Below are 16,365 nucleotides of genomic sequence, written 5' to 3' on the forward strand. Positions count from 1 at the left end.
GTGTTGTCTGGTTAGTGTTAGGTTTTAAAAATCTTGTCTTTGAGTAATACTTGAGAAAATATGACTGCCCAGCTCAGAAAATTGAATAAAATAGTAGCTGATGCTGTATTAAGAGACATAGACAATGAGCACATAGACTTCTGTGCTATAATAGACCTTGGAAGCAGAAATAAGTATAAGGATTATTCTCCCTAAAGAACACTGTATCTAGGATTTTTTGGTATTTCTTTGGGGTTTGGGTTTTAATAACTAGCTGTGTGGGCAAACGTAACTAATATACCTGGCCTCACATTCTTCATCTGTGAAATAAGAGTTGCACCAAATCAGAGTGCTTTCCTGCCAAAAAGTTTGAAGGTAATCTTTAGATAAAATTACAGGGGGAAATAAATTATATAAAACAAATACAACTGAAGCTGTGGTTGAAGTAGAAATGTTTGAGAATCGAGGACCCAGAAATGCAGATGATATCCTACTGAGAAACAAAGTAGCTCTTTTAGTTAGCAATAGGGGTAAGGATGGGGGTCTCTTCCCTGTATTGATGTTACACTCTGCGATATAAAATAATGTGATGTGTGGCTGTGTGGCTCTTCTGCAGTGGCAAACCAGGGGTGTTTGTGTCCAAGCATGCTGCCTATGCAGTGGTAGTAAACTAAATCTCTTCTTGCTCCAAATTGAATTTTGAGATGGGTCATTTAGTCTTTGGCATCCTGTCATCTTCAAACTATGGGATTTTGTTTCTAATCCTCCCAAGTATAGGAAAACACATTAAAATGCACAGTCTTCTAACATAATCATCTGTTTCTCAAGTGGCGACACTCCTGGAAAAAATCTCTCATTGTCAGAAGCTGGCATATAGTAGTTCTAAGCCGGGCCCCCAAAGTCATTCCATTCCATTAACAACTTACAGTGACTTGGTCAATCTGGAGTTGATTTTCTACCAGACTGGAAGTACTCCCCCTTTCAGCATTTATTTAACGTCTGCCATATGCCAGACATACACTCAATGCAAGAGACAAAGTAAAACTCTTCATCTTCAAGGAAGTTAAGGTGTCAAGTGGGAGACTGCCAACAGCTAACAATTCTAATGCACTGTGGTAAGTCCTACTGAGGTCTGAACAAGGCGTTGTAGTGAGCACAGAAGTAAACCAACTCAGCCTCGTACGAGAGGCTTCCTGGAGGAGATGATGCCAGAATAAGCTGAGAAAGAAGCTAAGAGGAGGAAGAAAAGTGTTCTGGGCAGAGGAAATAGCACGTGGACCACAAAGGTGAGAAACAATAAAAAGAGTTAAGGATCTCCAAGTACTTTGCAGTGGCTAGAGAATCAACTGTGTGTGTACGTAGGCAGGAAACAAAGCTAGACAGGTGGGCGAGGCCTGCCTCACATGCCACAGATAGAGGATAACACTTTATTTGAAGGGTGGAGAATCTCTGACGGTGCAAGTAGGGAAACAACAAAATATAAATTCATGTATTAGCACGCTTTCTCAGTCAATAATGTAGGCGATCCACTCTGATGGAATGATGAGGAGGGAGGGAAGATGAATGAACTTAGAAGGCAGGGGGCCAGTTACAAGACTGGTCCAGGGAAGAAATGATCAATAGCAAAGGGAAGGTTGTGGCCTCTAATTATTCTTGCGCCATCCTTTCATTTCTCAGTAAACTTTATTTGGTTGTGGGACATTTTTTAAAATGTTCTGTTGGATTTTATTTGCTAATATTACATTAGAGATTTTTGCATTGACATTAATTAGCAAGATTGAACTTTGTTTCTTATTTGTTTTGTATGCTTTGAAGGAGTGTAAATAATATCACATTATTCGTTCCTTGAAGATTTGACAAAATGCATTTTTGCATCTTTTTGACCTACTTTTGTTGGGGGACTAGGGAGATGGGGAGTAGTTATTCTTTGACCCCAGAAGAGAAAGAAGATAAATCTATAGACATGAAAGAAATTAAGAATGCTCTCAGTTTTGGTACTTTTTAAACTCTTAGAAACTATCCATTTCATCTAGGAATTCAATATTTTGAATTTGAGTTTTTGCAAAGTACTCATAATTCTTTTAAAAATCTTATGCATATGAAGTTTCTTCCTCCCTTAGTCTCATTGTTAATGATCTGTGTTTGCGTTGTCTCCTTTCTATTTTTTGTTTAGACTAACTGCTGATTTATCTCTATTTCTTTTCACCCTAAGAATCACTTTCTGGTTTTACTGATTAAGTTTACTTTCTCTCCTTTGTTTTATAATATATCATTTCTGCTTTTTATCTTAAATAATTTGTTCCTTCTGCTTGCCTTAGGTTTTATTCTTTTTAAATTACTGAGTTGAGTTTGTATTTAGTAATGTGTTAATAACTTCATATTTTTTACAGTGCATAGCTTTAGCTATTGACATGGGGTTTTATTAATGTAGTGTTTTCAATATTATTATTTGCTAGATATTCTGTAACTTTGGAGTCAATAAAGAAATCATGAACAGAATTGTTAAAGAATGAATTATAACATTTCAGGTGGTTGGTTTTATTAGTTACTAATTTCTACTCTAATTGGCTTATAACCTAAGACCATGGTCATTACTATTATTACCATTTGTTTTTAAGTACTTTTTTGTGCCTAAAGTATGGTCAAGTTTGGTAAGTGTTTTTAGAAGTACCTGAAAACAAGCCTATTCTTGTAATAATAAATGTTAATCTGATAGATTAGATTACAGATTCTTTATACTGTTGCTCATTTTGAGAATTTGACTTTTTTGCAGCTGAAAGAAATAAATTAAAATCCTTCTCCATTTGGAGCAATCTCTTTAAATTCCCTGTATTTTAAGCTTTCTGTGTTTTTATGTTACAATAATTGGAATGTAAAATATAACGGTAGTTATATCTTCATTTAAGTTTGAATGTTTTTGTAATGATAAACTACTCTTTTGTCTTGTTTAATGCTTTTTGCCTTGACATCTGTCTGGCAGACATGACAAATTATTGCCAAAAAAAAAGAAAAGGAAAGCCAGAATCACATGTCATATCATTCATTTTACTTTTAACATTTCTGAATGACTAAGACATATAGTTATTGTTTATTAAATACAATTTGAGAATCTTTGAAGAATTTTTTATATTTCATATATATATAGAACACATTTATTACATATATAATACATTTCAATTCTGTCATTTTGTGTTTTCGCTTTCTAATGCTTCTGTTGCTTTTCATCTTTTGCTATATGGTTATGTCTTTATTTTGGTTCTATTGCTCTCCTACTATTGATATTTTGAGAGATTTATAATCTGGTTTTTAGTTCCTCTAGTGGCTACCTTTATGATTGTTAATATTTTTTAAAGTTAGGTCTATTGACTTCTTGCTATGAAATATGGGGAAATCCTACATCACCCCTACATCACTACTTTGCTTTTTAGTTCCTTTATTTTCACAGCATTAAAGTTTACAACACTTCTAGTGAATGTAATAAACTTCTAATGGCTTCAGTGTTCGCCACCAGTCCTTAAAAATCACAGTGCCCTCATTTCTGGTTCTTTATTTCAGGTCCTCTTTTGGCTAGCTGGAGTTCATTCTCTCTCAGTTTTTCCCATTAGGGCCTATGATTGCTATGTTGTGATTCTTTGTGTAGTTGCAAATGCATGGCTAATGACTATATTCATGATTGATGTTTGATTAGTTTGAAATTATTTGGGACATACTTATTTCTCCCCTGGCCTCTCTAAACATTGCTCTGGCAAGGAAGATTTTGTGGACATTTGTTATATTAATCCAGTGTTTCTATTTTCACTATTATTATATTTATATACACATATATAACACACACACATATACATATATCTCATATGTTCTAATTGCATTACTGCTTTCTCTCTGAAAGATCCTTTAATACCACAAATATACTCTACATTGTTTACTCTTATGGCCTCTGGTGGGCCACAAACTATTGTAACATCTAAGATTTTTCTCAGTCCCCCTTACCCTCTGAGAACCAATTTTTCTCCCCTTGGAGGTGATGTCATTCCTGTTGAGAATATATGTGCCAACCTGATACCTTCTATCCCCTTGCATGTGACTTTTTCAGTGAGGATAGTGCTTTCCTGCAAATTTTCTTGGGCCACAGTGTGATCTTTGCTACTGCAGATTTAGGGCTTGCTTTTTTCTCTGCCAACTTTTATTATATTTTTGAAAAAAATTTGGCGTCCATCTGTTCCATTCCCTTATTGAGAACTATCAATTATGTGTGTATTAGTTATCTGCTTTCATCTTCCATGCCTCTGATCTTCTCTTTAGCCTCTTCTTTTGTCTTTTTTTTTCCCATTTTATTGCCTAGCTTCAAAGAGTTCATGTCACTGCATTTCAGATGTCTCTCTTTTCTTTTTTGCTGCTTTTAATGTTTTACATTTTTGTAGTGGCTTTATTATATCCTCTTTCTGAATTTTCCACCATAGTTTTTCCTGATATGTGTTCTTCATTTTTCTTTTGCCTTTTAAATTTCTTTTCTCATTTTGGTATTTCCACGCATCTATGCTACTACTATCCCTTGGGTTTTGGGATAATCTTCCCCTTGTCCCCTCTGTGGGGATGCAGATCACCAGGCAGGAGACCCATGTGAATTTGTAGTACAGCTCCATGGCTTGTAGGTCTTTTGTTTGGTGATTTTGTACTTATTTACCTTGCTTAGTTGGGTGTAAGAAGCAAGAGCAAATCTAGTCTCTCTTCAACCTTCTCACCTCTGGTTGTTTCAGGCCAGGAGTCATAACTGGAGAACGTGAAAATAGACACAACACTTCTTCAATTCTTGTTCTGTTCCTCAGTGTGTAACAGTCTCCATGGTGGTCTCCGCATGGGCTGGGCATGCACTCATACTCATCCTTCCAGGTAAAGCTAGGCCCCTTGGTCTCTCACTGATTTTCTGAAAAACCTATATTCTTATTAAGACCCAAGGATGTATAAAAGACACATACTCTATTATCCTATTTTATAATTAGTATGATCTATTTATATGAAATTTTTAGAAAAGGCAAATATACTAACAGAAAGCCAATCAGTGGTTGCCAGTGGCCAAGGAAGGGATTAACTGCAAAGAGACACAAAATAATTTGAGGATAATGGAAATATTACATATCGCCATTGTGGTGGTAGATACGCAACGATATATATTATATACATTTACAAAACTCACCAAATTGTATCCAGTAATTGATGAAGTTTTTGATTTTTAAAAATTAAATGAAGATAGCAACAAATGTGCAGTATTTATATATTGCTGACACAATTCTATTTGTTTCACTGTATATACTAGATTCTTAATCCTAAGAAAGTTTTGACAACACATGAGCATAATTTGAGATGAAAAAATATAATAAGAGATGTTTTCCTTACTGCCTGCTGTGATAGTTCCCAAACAGATATACACCAGAATTCCTTGAAGATGTTGTCTAAATGCAGCTCTCTAGGCCCCACTCCCAGGCCCCACTCCCAGAGGTTCTGATTTAAGGCTGAGTATAGGGGATAGACCTCTGTGATCTAATGGTCTCTTCAGGTGATTATGATGCATGGCAAAATTTGAAAACCATCCATCTAGTATAGAGGCTGACCTTGAAGTAAAATGAATTGATGTCATGCTCTGGTCTATTTCAGAGACTTCTGAGAATAATATCAGAAACATCATAAAAGACCTTGAGGCAATAAATTGCCAATTGCATTGGCTACATAGCTCTATGAGGAGGTTCAAGTCGTGGCAAAGTTGCCTCCCAAAAGTGCGAGTCTTCTGATATTGCCATTGATCCCCTTCCCTGACCTTGGCCTGGCTACAAAACCATACTGAATCTTTGAGTTTTAGTTTTCTAATTGGTTATTTGGTAGGATCAATAGTACTTACCTACCTCCTATGGTTGTTTGTCAGAACTAAGCAAGATAATTCATAATAACGCTTAGCACAAAGCCTAGTACATAGTATGTATGATGAAACCTGGAAAATTTAGATAACCTTAACTAGTAATTGATTTCCAACCTCCACAGCAGGCTCACCTTGATCATTTCATTAACTTTATAATAATGAGACCTCAGATTTCATGCTTTTTAATTATTTGCACCATTATACCATTTACACCACTATAGCTCATCGTTAATGTCAACATTGATGTTGTCAATGTAGTTAGCATTATCATTATGTCTTATGTTTATTTTTGTACTTATTATCATCATCATCTCAGTGATGATCAACCATCATCTTCCTCCTGCCTGGATTTACCACTCATATTATTCTGTGGGATTGAAAGCATTCCTCTTCTGAGTATCCAGACAGATCTTTAGTTGCCTGTTAAAGTGGAATCCTTTGATAGCCACTGTTTACCTTTAGCAAGCCATTTCAGATAATTCTACAGATGCAAGGTAATGTTAAAACTTAGAAAAATATAACAAAGGATTAAATTGTAATAGAAGAATGACATTCAGCCCTCTTCAAGTTTATTATTTAATGACCTAAAATCAACCCAGTGGTACTTCCAACCACATTGTCTCACTTTTCTTTTCTAGCCTCTGCTTTCCAGGGGCTTGGTGGAGAAGGTGATTGTTGATATAGGTGAATGGAAGTGATTCAGGTGGGCAGTGACAGCAGGGGGTTAATGATGAAGGTTCATCAAAGTCTTCCCTTCTCCACTCACTGCCCTCGTCTGAGCTGTTCTTCTGAGGTAGTCAGGCAACAACTAGCATTTTTCTCAGGTACACACATCAAGCAGGGCATTGTGATCAATCTTGAAGATTCTGTATGCACCAAAAAACTGAAGTTTTTACAGTGTAATAATAACTGATGTTTGACAAAGTGCTCAATAGTCTATAAAATCAGAAGATATTTTCTGAGGCCCAAAGAGATTGTCCTTGGCAGAGATGACACAAACAGTGTTGTGACTTAAACCAGATTTCGTGACTTTAAAGTCCATGGTTCTTTTCACTCTCTGTGACACCCTTTCACATGAGAGGGAGACTATGTTAGTGCTTCTCAATTAATAGCTTAAATGAGAGCCAAAATCTTAACACTCCTCAGCCCTCAAGGTGGTCTGGTAAAAACTGTGTGCCAAGATAGCCTGGTTGGTCTATGCTTGGAGGTGAGCTACCTCTGATCTTTACCCCAGTGTGCTATGTGGACTGTGATGTGGAAAATGTCAGGAAGCACTGATATATGTTATCTGATGTTGATGTATTAATCTTTTATGTTTTTGCTTTATACTTCGAATGAGTGGCATTCATACCTTGAACTATTGGGATTTTGAGAACTCAAAAGCCCTTTTTCCCTCTGCCCACAAGTACTGGTGCTGATGGAATCAGACCTCTTCTGGGTACTCCCAGGCCAAAGGGATTGGTTAGACTAGAGAGGTCACAGAAAGACAAAATTTGTGCAATTTTGATCCCCTGTGTTCTTCCCAGGTATTCCCATAGCACCCCATACTTCAGGATATCCCACAAACTATAACACTGAATTATAATGTTCTCCTTCCTTGTTGATTTGTCCTGCTAGACTATAATGTTTTAAAGAGCAGATCATTCACTATCATACCCTGACCAGCATAGTGCCTAAACCACTCTAGTAGCCTCCTAACTAGCCTCTCTACATATACTCTTGCTTTCCTATGACCCTTCTTCAAGTTTAAGTAAGATTTTAAAAACAGAAACAAAAATCATGTAACCCCCTTGTTTAAAACACTCAAATGGTTGGAAATGTTCTGTATCTTGATTGTGGTGGGATCATATGACTCACCTTTGTCATAATTCATAAAATTGTACACCTAAGAGGGGTGATTTTTACTATACATAAATCATACTTCAATAAGCGTGATTTGAAATTTAAAAAATTTTAAATTGCAAGTAACTCTCTATTGTATTTAAGACAAAACCCATACTCTTTGCCATGGCTGATATGGCTATATGAGTCAGGGTTCCATGGAAAATAGATGACACATTCAAATTTAAAAAAAGCTGTAAATACTTTGCTGAACTTTCCTTAAAAGTGTGGGCAGACTATCCTGAAGCAACAGGTGGTGTGGAGTCCCCAGAGATAGTAAGAGAACGGCACAGATGGTACCCCAGGTCTGAAAGGAAGGCTACCTGTTAACTCTAACGTGAAGATGGACCGGCTGCGTGGAGCTGAGACTAGCAGTTAAACACTCAGGCCCCTATATTCTGTCATCTGCTGGGACTCATCATTGGCTGGATACAAACAGAAGGCAGAAGGTCAGAGAAAGTTGCCCCCAGGACACAAAGCTGGGTGAAGAGTGAACCTGGAGGGTCAGATGGGAGCTATCCACTAAAGATGGTAAATGGTCTGACCCCTCCTTACCTCTATAACTTCATCTCCAGCTCCCTCCAGAAAGCACTGTGATCCAATCAGACTGGCCTTTTTGTTCCCACCTTACTACCTTCATAGTTACTTATCCCTGTGCCCCAAGTTCTCTGCCCCTAGATCTGTGCAAAGTGGTTGCTTATTAGACCACACTCTCAATAAAAGTAAAGCCTACTCCTCCCTTCTTAGCATTCATCATCTGGAGTCATCTTGGTTATTGTTTGCATACATTTCTGTCTCTCTCCAATATTGAAAACAGAGCCTGGCACAGACTAAATGCTTAAGTCTTCAAAAGAAGGAAAGAATGAAAGAATGATGACAAGTGATTGCTTTGTGCCCTGAGTTTCCATTTGGGGCTGGTTATATGGTCACAGAGATGTGGAGTGTTGAGATTGAGATTGGGGAGGAAGGATGATGGGGGTAGAGGGGTGTGAGGCCTAAGTGAGTGGAACACTCCCGGGATCATGAGACAGTCAGGGCTAGAACAGACACACATAGCCAGGATGTCCTGCGATCCATTGGGAAATGTGTTTTTAGCTTCTTCAAAATTAGCAGAAATCACTCTCTATACATAAGAAAGCAGCAGAGCTATTGTCAGAAGAAAGGCCTAACCGGTAGACCAGCATGGGTCAAATCATGGGCACTCAATAAATATGACCGATATTCTAATTTACTGAAGTTTGGAAAGGAAAGAGACATTCTCCCTTTCTAAGGGAAAAAACAAGAGATCATGAAAAAAATAGTCTTGATTTCTTAGTAAGATAAATATTTAGTTATCAAGCTGTATTTATAGCAAGTTAAAAAGGTCTTTTAACCAAGTTGGTTTAAATAATTTCTAGAAAGTGTTGTTTTTAGATTTTCATTATGCCTTATTCCTAAAAACAATTAATTGAGGCAATTTCTTGGTAATTAAAAAAATGCATTTGCAAAAATAAGTCCTCCAAACTAAGGCTGCTTATTTCTTGCTGCCTTTTAGCTATTATTTTCCTGTAGTTTTGTAGGCAAAAAACACTGCAAAAGTGTTTCCAGCATTTAGTCAATTTTGTCCAGAGCTGCTAAATTCTATATATAGTAGCTCCCCTTTTTTGCTACAGAGCAAATCTCATGAATTGCAAAAATGTGAACATTTTAAATTAGAATGAAGGTTTCCGCAAATCATTTTCTGTGTATGGAATAGTCTTTCATTCTCAGCATTCCCCAGTTTTAAAAGAACTGACTATCCCAAATATTGATTGGGATTTTTCTCCATGTAGTTTAGAAGACAGCAACATTGATTACACTGGGTTTTTCTTATTTACCACCTTTTCATTCATGATGGGCCATCTGGGTATTCAGTGTTTAGCTATGTATGTCTAAACTCTTTGAGGAAGACAGTTTATTTGTCAGACTGCAAATATCTAGAGAGTTGGTAACAATTTTCTTTCAACAAGCAATTGTCAGGCTTCTTCTGGCTTGGAACCTGCCAGCTCAAATCCTCCTGGGTGGCATGTGTGGTCAGACACAAAATGGCATAACAGACTCTGAACCTGACTTGGATCCAAAATTTAGCCCCAGTCACCTAAGAGTTCATGGATGAATTTGTGGGGCAAGATGCCTGGAGCTTGTGTTCAAACTCTTATTTTTTCATATATATACAATATATATGTATGTATTTTATATATACATATAAATAAAAGTATGACTAATGAAAGTATATACTAAATATGTGTATATATGGTGTGTGTGTATATATTTATGTATATAAAGAGAGACAGAGAGAGATTTCTTCTAGGAATAGGCTGATGTGATTTTGGAGGCCAAGAAGTCCCCTGATCTGCAGATGACCAGTTGGAGAACTGCTGGAGGGGAAGAAGGGAAGGATGTAAGTAAATCTCCATATAAGTCCATAAGCCCAAGACCCAGAAACACTGGTGTCCAAGTGTAGGAGAAGATGGATATCCCAACTCAAGCAGACAGCAAGTTTGCCCTTCATCCACTTTTTTGTTCTATTTAGGCCCTTAACAGATTGGACGATATGCCCACTGGCATTGAGGGAGATTATCTTCTTTACTCAGTCTACCAATTTATTTTTTTTTATTTTATTTTTTTCAGTCTACCAATTTAAAAGCTAATCACTTCCAGAAACACCCTCACAGACACATCCAGAAATAGTTTTACTGTCTCTGTGGGTACCACCTAGTCCAGTCAAGTTGACACATAAAATTAACCACACACCTCCACCACCACCAAGAAATTCCCATCTCATGTATTCCTTTGGGCTTCATTCATCCACTCATCAAACAAGTATTGTTTTTGAGCATTTACTCTCTGTCACGTGCTACCAGTACTGAGGATATAGCAGTAAGCAAGATGTTCCTTCTTGCAAGGAACTTGCAGACTAGTGGGGGTGACAAGCAAATAGAAATCACAATAAGGGTAAATACATGTGTTTACAACTTGTTAGGAGAATGGTGAAGGGAACTGACATGGGAAGTGATGTCTAAATGGATGCTAGAAGAGTGAATAAAGGCTAAGTGAGAAGAAAGCAGCAGGGCTATAGCGTACATTGGGGGCAGTTCTAGAAAACATCAGGCAAAGGTCTGAAGCATAGCAGAGCCCAGTGAGTTCAGGCTAGGGAGAGCCAAGAGACTGGGGGAGGCTGGAGAGAAAAACTGGGACCACATTATACAGGGCTTCTATAAGTCACCGAAAGGATTCAGTAGTATAGTGTAATGGTGAGGAGGGCAGGAGCTGGCATCCTGAACTTGCACCTGAATCAGGGCTGTCAATTCGAAACAATTTACCTGCTTTAGTGGGATGTGGTAAGGAGTTACTGAGCTAACCCATAGAGAATGTTGAATACAGTGTCTGGCATATACAAAGTACTTGGTAAAGGATAGTTATCATTATTGCTGTTGTTATTTCAGTCTGAGCATCATGGCAGTCATGGGGGCATTCCAACAAGCAAACAACATAATCAACCTACATTTTAGAAAGGTTGTTCAAGGGATAGCATGTTGAATACATTTACACAGGACAAGGCTAATGGCAGGTAGAACTAACGAGGAAGCTGTTGGGCAGGAAACAATCCCTTCCAAATTCTTCATGGCACCTAATAGGTATTTAAGAATGCTGACTGACCATAGCTATTAAACATTTGTGGGAGAAACACCTTAAAATATTGTGCATGGTTAATACCTATGTGTCTTATGTATTAGAGATCAATTTTGATATGAGGGGAGACCAAAGCAAGAGAGCCTTGTGTGTAGAGAACCATAATCTGAGGAGAGGGAGCATCCAGATGAGCAGAAGACCTTACATACCTGGGAAGAGGCAGACAGGTAGGGATAGAGGCAGACAGGGTGATGGGAAATGCTCTAGAGATAAATTCTGTCTACTTCACAGTTTTATCCCAGAACCAGTCCTTCTAGAGTTATATCTTGTCAAAATATACTCTCCTGTGCTACACATCCAGTTTTTCACACTAATGTTTAAAAATGATTTGGGGCCTATCTTAAGCGACCCTTCCTTTTGTGGGAAGCATTCTCCAGAAGTAAGCATTGATGAGGAGTTTGGAATCAACACCTTTGAGAGGAAGATGAGGTAGCAGGATTGGGCTGCTGTCCCATACTCCAGAAAGATAACTGGATTACGTACAAATAGGCCTAAATAGCTAGGATGGGAGGTGGAGCCTGTCCAGAGCACATGCTGCCTTTCAGAGGAGAGGCCGTTGCTCTCTCTTCCAGTTGGAGAGGTTGGGGGAAATGGTTGTTCTTACTGGAGAATGTTCTGAGGAGTCTAGGGAGATAAAATCTTCAAGGGCATTTACACAGAAGTTTCCATCTGGTGTGTTAGTGTTGTGTTTTCCTAACCTAGGCCCTGATCTCAGGATAAGATGATTGTCCTGTTGGGGTGTTTAATTCTTTGATGTTGAACCACTCTAACTTCTAAATCCTCTGCCCTCCTCCTGCTGGAGATGAGAGCTACGCTATGCTTCTATTTATGCTCAGCTATTAGTTATCTTTCTGGAATATGGAAGACAGGCATAACCATGCATTCCTATTATCCCTAGAGCTACTATTTCCTCTATGGGTCTCAAACACCTGACATGTTCGCCAGTGCATCTACCATACTTTCAAAAGTGCATCATTCCAACTTAGCACTGTCAAATGTTTTCACAGTTCAACAGCGCCAGTGGTACTAGGAGCTGATTATCCTTCACATTCTTCTAATGATGGGGAGCTCAGTGCCAGCCAGGACCAGCAAACCATCTCCAAGTCCCAATCTGAGCTTTCTCAGAAACAGACACCAACTGTCACAGACTGGATTGTCCAGAGGTAGACATCTAGATGGAGTTTGGGATGGAGGCAGTTTGTTAAGAGTCAACACTTGGGAAAGGAAGGGTGTGTCAGTGGGAAGCAATTGTACTGCAATGCAGACCCAACTTGTCTCCAGGAAGCTGGTGGGAAGTTTGGGAATGTGTGTTGTCAATCAGAACTATCTGGTGGACAGACATAGGAGGACTTTGTCCCTCCACTTCACTCGGTCACTAAATATAGGCTGTCCCAGGAAAGGCAGCAACCTGGCTGAGCAGCTGTCTGTAGCTGAGGCAGATCCATCTTGTTGACCATATTTCCCACAATCTGATAGCTTAGTAGATTTCCTTTTCTGAAGGGTGGCATGTATTTGTGTCTAGCCACACTTGTTCTTCCTACCATCTGAGGATGTTTTTTTTTAAGGTTTATTTTGCTGCTTTTTGTTCCAGGTTTCTTAACTCTGGGATCTTTTTTCAAACTATTCCCATCAGACTCAGCAAATCAGCACATTCAGACATACACACACAGATACACACACGCACACACACACGCACACACTTCATGTTCCAAAACTGCACCTTATATTGATGGAAATTGCATCTTGCAAAAAGATTGTATGTTTTGGTGTATGGAAGCTAGCTTTTGTGGATATGCAGGGAAGGAAGAGTCTAGAAGAAACATGTTACTGCTTTGATTATAAAGGTTGATTCAGTTGATCTGATTGGTTAGAGTGATACTGGTTCCTGCTTTATGGTTTTTCAGGCCTCCCTCTTAACAGTATGAAATTGGGCAAAAGATGACCTTCCCCAGGGGGAAGAAATAGCCCTGGGGGCTATTTAAATAGCTATTTAAATAGCCTAAAGTTTATCAGTATTAATATGGTAGAGTAAACCTCCTAACATTCAGAACTTGGTCTTCGGCCATAACTGAGATTTAAATGACATAAATAACAGGGCTGAGAATGATTAGATATGATGTTCCTTAATTTTACTTTAGCCTATGGAGCCAGTACGAAGAGATCTACCTCCCAGTTAGTACTCTTATCCAGTACATTGCAGCACAGTCCTGACTGTCTTCACTCAATAGTTACATGATTCACCACACACAACACTTTACTACCATTCCTACCCTGCTTTCTCTTTAAAATATTCACTAAAATGATTCATTTGGATGGAAGAATATTTTATTCTGTTCTGAATTATAAAATACCTAGGTAAAATTGTTTTTTTTTCTGTTCTTTTACAAAGAAAATTAAATGAAGTCACTTTCTATTTGTATGGGTCTTGATTGACTATCCACATCCATCACCCACAACTCCATTGTGGTAGTAATACTTAAAAAAGAGGAATACCCCATAGCGCCATAAATGTCAGCATTGGTAACTTATGTTTAAACCTCTTCGCTTGTTGTCTTCTACAAAGTAGTCCTATTACCTACAGCATTCTTCCACAAAATAAAGGCCAGTATGGATGACTCCTATACTTCTCGTTAAAAGAAAACACCAAGGGGCATCTGGGTGGCTCAGTCAGTTGAGTGATTGACTCTTGATCTCAGCTCAGGTCTTGATCTCAGGGTTGTGAGTTCAATCACCATATTGGGCTCCATGCTAGGTGTGGAGCCTACTTAAAACAAAACAAAACAAAACAAAAAAACAAAAAAGAAAACACCAAAATAAAGGGGGAATAAAAGAAAGAAAAGATAATTAAATATTGGTTTGTTTTAAGAGAAGTTCTCAGGTATCAAAATAGCTTTGTAAAAATCTCTCCTGAATCAGGCTTAAAGGGAGAGGCATGGCAAACCAGCCCATGTGATACATGGGAAGAGGACCTGTGCTGAGTCTTCCAAGAGGTGGCTGGAGCAGAAAGTCCCTGATTTTTCTCCTATTGATGTTCTTAGAGATTTGCTTATTTTACTTACACATGAAAAAAAAAATTCAACCATGCTGTCCAGGGGAGAAACAGAAAGAAACATACATTGTTACTAATCCTGGGAGTCTAGCACCTCCCAGAGCAACACAAAATGCAGGCAACAGGGCATGTTGGACACAGATCCAAATGAGCAAGAATCAGGAGTCAGAGCAAAGACAGTGGGAGATTTTCTCGAGTTCCTTGATCTATATCTGTTTTAAAATATTCAGTAGCAAGACTCACAGCAGAGTGTCCCTTGCCAGCTAAGTCGCAACTCTCTATTATATGGTCTTCCAGGAATTGATTCTAATTTGCTAAGTGATGCTTAGATCCACACAAGGAAAATAAAGCTAATGTAGGCCCCATAGAAACTTCAGGGACAAGCTCCATATATTTATATACTAAAACTGCAGGTACACAGTGGCATAGCAGGAAGCTCTGAGACCCCAAGCAAGATTTCAGAAAAGCTTTTTTTTTTTTTTTTTTTTAAACTAGGAAAATAAATAGGCCTCTAGCTCCTGCACTAAAATGGTCTGTGGAGTAGTATTTACACCTGTGGAGAGTGGAAGGCAACAGCTGAGAGGATCAGGGTTTTTCTCTTTGACTCTAACTGGCTTTCCATTATTTTTGCAGTGACTTCATGCAGGCCAGAGATCCAAGAGTGTTTTACTCAAGCTGTGTATATAACCCCAGGAAATGGGCAACTCTAATTTTAAAAAGCTAAGTTAAAATGGATAAGTGCCAACTGGCTGTCTTGGGTCCCTCTATTTCAGAGGAGACTGTAATGGGGGTGGCCTTGCGCATGTAGCTGATGGCCTGGGACAAATTGTCTAAACTCTCTGAGTATTCCTCCCCTTCTGTGAAATGAAGGTGGCACCACTTCAGGCAGATAAAGCTTGATGATCAAACTGGAAGATTCATAGAAACATTTTAGAGGTTTCAGGATTAGGAATCTTCAAGATGTTTCAGGAGTTCATTTTTCAGGTGATATGGTGCTGGTGGAATGTGGAGGGTGGTTTTTAGATATTCCTTCAATGTCTAATCCCCAGACTTGTGTCTTGAGGATAGAGATAGCTACACCGATATGCTTGCTGTTCTTTTTCCTTCTTACCTACTCTTTTAAATCATCCCCTTCCATTCTAGAATTCTAAATCTTTTCTAGTACCCTGTATTTCATTTCTGGCCCTACATGTTCGTATTAGTTAATACTGTGGCACTTATGCCAATTACATGATGTTCTGATCATGATGATGCAGTTGATCAGCCCAAGCTAGCTTTAAGAAGTTTTACCCAGGGATGCCTGTGTTAAAGCATCTGCCTTTGGCTCAGGGTGTGATCCTGGGGATCGAGTCCCACATCGGGCTCCCTGCATGGAGTCTACTTCTCCCTCTGCCTGTGTCTCTGCCTTTCTCTCTCTTTCTGTCTCTCATGAATAAATAAAGTCTTAAAAAAATAAAATCTATTATAAAAAAAAAAAGAAGTTTTACCCATTAGGTTCTATAGAAAGTAGACTCCTCAATGGGGATTACTGGGCAGGAGAGTTGTTAGTAAGTGAGGAAGGAAAGGGAAGAAAGCCAGATTGTGTGGAGGGAGAAGTTTAGTTATAGTTTCAAGAAAGGCCTCTGCCAAACCCTATAGGGAGTTCTGAATCCTGTAGGGACAAAAGGTCATATCCCTGTGAAGATCACTCTTTGAATTCAGGCAGCCTTGGGAAGAATCATCACCTTCAGCCATGGCAATAGGTAACTGACAGCTGAGATCTCTTCCATCAGCAGTCTCAGTAGCTGGGGGAATAAATCCTTTACTCCTTGTGAGGGATCTGAGTAATGCATCT

Source organism: Canis lupus, chromosome 30, assembly GCF_011100685.1.
Source record: "Canis lupus familiaris isolate Mischka breed German Shepherd chromosome 30, alternate assembly UU_Cfam_GSD_1.0, whole genome shotgun sequence".
Taxonomy (NCBI): domain Eukaryota; kingdom Metazoa; phylum Chordata; class Mammalia; order Carnivora; family Canidae; genus Canis; species Canis lupus.